This window comes from Silene latifolia, chromosome Y, assembly GCF_048544455.1.
Source record: "Silene latifolia isolate original U9 population chromosome Y, ASM4854445v1, whole genome shotgun sequence".
Classification (NCBI taxonomy): Eukaryota; Viridiplantae; Streptophyta; class Magnoliopsida; order Caryophyllales; family Caryophyllaceae; genus Silene; species Silene latifolia.
The window spans coordinates 209,310,039-209,314,579 of NC_133538.1; positions in this window are offsets into that span (position 1 = coordinate 209,310,039).

The following is a 4,541-nucleotide window of genomic DNA, read 5'->3' on the forward strand; positions in this document are numbered from 1 at the left end:
TGAAGGAAAAGGGGATTATTCCTGCTAATGCAGAAGTTCGGATTCCTGAGGATTCTCCTAAAAGGGCTGACTGGGCTTGTCCTGGTTGGTTCTGTATTCATGATTAGGTTTTCAGGGCTGGTTGTAAGTTCCCTTCTCTCCTCTGATAGTTGAAGTAGTCAAGGAAATTGGTGTTCCTCCTTACCAGATCATGCCTACGGTCTGGAAGGTGGTTCATTCTGTTGAGTATTTATGTGACAAGCATAAACTGGCTTTTACTCTTGATGATTTGAAGAATTGCAATTCCCTAAGGACACATAGTCTTGATAGGGTTAGTTTCAAGGTTAGGCCTTCGACTAATCCCCTTCTCAACAATCGAGATATTGGTGCTGATAAAAGTTGGGCTGCCGGTTACATGTTCATCAAGAACAATTCAGTTGGCCCTGATCTGGTATATCTCAACTTTGATGCCTATACTACTGGTATGTCTCCTGTAACTTTTTATCCTGCACATATTTTGTTAGTCTAAAATAAAGCGAGAAATATTTAACAGCGTGTACCTCTTTTGTAGTTGATGATTGGGTGAGTACTGCTGAGTATCCTTCTGAAAGGGTAACTACTTTTCTGGCCATTCCTCCTGAACACGGGTCATGGCCATTCCGCTCTAGGGTAGAACGTTTTCCTCGTTACCTGAAGGGAGAGGGTTTTTCCAAGGCCCCTAGGCCTGTTGAGGCTCTTGGTGGCTCAACTTCTGGAAGTAAGGCTCCCTTCTCCATGCTTCTCCTTTTATTGATTTATTTGATTATGGCTTGTCTTAATTGCTAAGTAGCTCCTTATTTTGCACCTACCAGGTCGTCTACTAGGCCTACCAGGTTTGGTATGGCAGATTTGAATACCAGGCTTGCCTGGGATAAGGAGGAAGAATCTCAGGGTAGTGGGGGTCCTGGAACTGAGGCTGATAAACCGATTAATTTGGCTGACATTCCAGCTGCTCCAGTTATTCATGATATTCCTGTTATCCCTACTAAGGTTAGTCCTATTGCCCATAAGAGAAAACAGGAAGAGACTGGTATTCCTCCTCCTATTAGGGAGGTGAAGGCTAGGGCAGGAAGTTTGGAGTCTGCTAAGGAAAAGATCCAGGAATTTGCTGACTCCAACTCCCTTCTTATGGTGTCGATGGACCATGTTGAATCTTCTACCAAGGCGGTCGCTATGGTGGATCATGCTATCAATCTTGTGATTGAAGCTCTTGGATCCCTGGGAGAGGTATCCTGAGCTTTTCTTTGGGTTACTTTCTTGGTTATTTTCCTAATTCTTTTTCTAACATGTTTCCTATGTTCCTGGTCAGGCGGTAATAGCTTGCCTTGTCAATGCTTATCAGACCTCTTCATTGGTGGCTAGGACTAATATGCTCAGCTCTGGTGTTGATAAGCTGAAGTTTGAGCTTTCCTTTGCTCAGGCCAACCTGGTTGTTGCCAAGGCTGATTTGAAGAGAGTGCAGGCTAAGCGTGATGCTGCTAAGCTTGAGGTTGGGTCTAGCAGGCAGCTGCTGCAAGAGGCTTTGGAAAGGAATGAAGAGCTGAACCTTGAAAAAGATGACCTGGAGGGCAAGCTTGATGATGCTGTCTTCTACTTCTTTGTCAAAGGGAAGGTTGCCGCCATGTCTGAACCAGTGAAGGCCAGGGTAAAGTGGAATTCGGAGGCTGAAATGGCCTTTGCTACTAAGCTTTATCCTCACCTGCATAACCTTGGTGAAGAGGAGAAAGTGGAGTCTCCAGGGGAGCAGGAAGATCAAGATGCCGAGAAGGCCAAGGAATGTTGGGGCTGGTGTCCTCTACAGTTAGTGCAATAACATTTAAATCTCTAAAAGGATCAAAGGGTATACTTTTGTATTATTATCAGTTGGTCCACGTTTATCAATAACGGTTGGCTTGCTAGATAAGTTTGACGTTATTGTCATACTGATGGCGGTGATCAACTGGTCCCTAAAAGTCACACCTATAGGATACGTTTGAGAGATGTGACGGTATGAAAATACAGTCATGTTGATGCCTAATTTGACTAAGCAGTTAGTCGGAGTTATTGACTAATAAATTAGTCAAACGCGATGTTGAGATAATTATTTAATACGGATTAAAAAATAATGGCTAAGGCGAATTAAACAGTTAATTCGTAAATTAAATATAAACGATTATATTTGATTAATGTATATTGAATAAATTAATTATACAATATTGTCATTATCGGACATGTATTATTATATCGACTAATTCATGTTGCTAGACGATATTTTAATAACCGATAACCGATGACAATTTATAATAAAATCCCGTCATATACATTTAGCAATTTCGAGTCGGACCACGAGTTAAAAATAAGGAGAAAGTGGAAAGCCCACTCCCTCCTCTATGAACCTCACGGCCGAATGCAACAAAAGGAGAGCCTCTCTCCTTTTGTAACCTAATCATTCATTTTTGCAAAAATATTAGGGTTTCAGAGCAATTTTCTCTGAAATTTCTAGATCTCACTGATGTGACCATAATTGGCGCATATTTAGCCCCGGAATTACCATTGTTTCCATGCTTTTTAGTGCCTATTTGGGTCATTTCTTATCTTTAGTTCTTTGTTTTGCATATTCTTTGAGATTTTGATCCCTTGGTAGGAAAGGAGTAAGAATCTTGCATTTTCATGGCAAAACGAGGCTAAATTGATTGTATTCAATGACCAAGCATCAAGAAGAGACAAGACTAGAAGGCCTTTGTACATATTATAGTAGAAGAGCAATGTTGAGAAAGGATCCTTGCGTCCCCAAGGAAATTCCCAAGGAATTTATGAAGAAAAGGGAAGAAAAGAAGAAGAATTGACGCTGACCAACAATCCGAACGGATTGCAGAAAATCCGTCCGTTCAGCCTCAACAATCCGAGCGTCCCTCCTTGGAATCCGCTCGGATTCCCCCTCAACAATCCGAGCGTCCCTCTCCTGAATCCGCTCGGATTGCCCAGCCCAATTCCGGCCGTCCCGACTCTAATCCGCACGGATTTTGATGACAAAGACGGATTTCATTCTTCAAGCTACGAAAAGAGAAGCCCTTCTCTCAAAAAATACCGGGTCCTCCTTGCTCAACTTAAAAAGTGTAATTACTAGTTTAGCCCTTAGTTAACCCTAATGCATCCTCCCTAATTTTCACTATAAATACCCCATTAAGCTAATTAGAGGAGCATGTTCTTCTTATCAATAATTAGTGTAGTTAATATCAATCAAATCTCTCTTCAATATTGTAATCAAGTATTAATCAAGTTTTAATCCAAGTTTTAGTTCTTTAATCTCTCTCTTGTTCTTCCTTTATTTTGGGTAATTGAAGATTATTTGGGTTATTATTGGGAGATTGACAACCTCTCAATCTAGGAGTCAAGTACTTCTATTATTCTTGCTTTATTATTGGAATCATTAGTAGGTATAATCTCTTAATCCCTTTTTAATTATTGTTAATTACTTTCATTTATTCATCATGTTTCATTATGTTAGTATGATTGACAACCTTTCTAGCATGATCAACATGATAATGAGTGAGTAGTCTCTTAGCTAGGGTTTAATGGGTGATTAGGGGAAACCAACATGGGGAATGATTCATGCTTAAATCAATATGCTTTCATATCCTATTTGCTTGCTTGTTTTGATCTTAATACATGCACATGTTATATTTGATGAAATGCTAAGCCTATGAATCCTTGCATTTACTATCATCTTCTATCTTTTCAACTTGACTTGTAAGACATAACCCAACTCGAGTCTTGTTAGACCATGCATGTGTTGAGTAGGAAATATTAAGTCGACTTGTAGGTGTTGTACAATCTAATCGATTCGGCTCCGGGACCCAAACTTTCCTAGGATTGTAAGATATAACCCAACTCAATCCATCACAACAATAATTGCTTGCTTATAATTTGAGAACATGTTTGTATGATCATATCCCATGATTTCCCTATGAACCCATAACACCCTAGTGCCTTTAATCAATTGTTTACACCCCTTATTCTATTCATCTTGCTAGTTTATTTTCATTGCTATTTTAGTTTAGTGACCTTCTACACCAACTCAATTTGTGACACCCCTAGACACTACTAGTTACAATAGAATTCTCATTTCAATACCCGTCCCTTGGGATCCGACCTTTACTTGCCTCTTTACTAATTGTAGAGTTGTTTGTGGAGTATAAATCGTGTTTTGTATCGACCATTGACCAACGACCACATATGCTTAATTGTGAACACGAAATGGCCTCGATCACTCACATCGGAAAAACTCACAACAACTCTCTCAATATTGCAAGTCAATTAGAGAGTATTTCTAGCACAAGAGGCATAGTCTCAGACGGTCTTGGGTGCAACGATTAGGAGGAAATCTACGTTGATTTCTATCTTAGGCCGAATTCTCAAGGACCCGAGGTTAATTCTTGTGCTTTATCGTTTTCTCTTGTATTTTTGTTTTATGACAATAATCACATGTTAAATTTTGCTTTATAGTTCTAAAATTTAAGGGTTTTATACGGATATTACCCCTC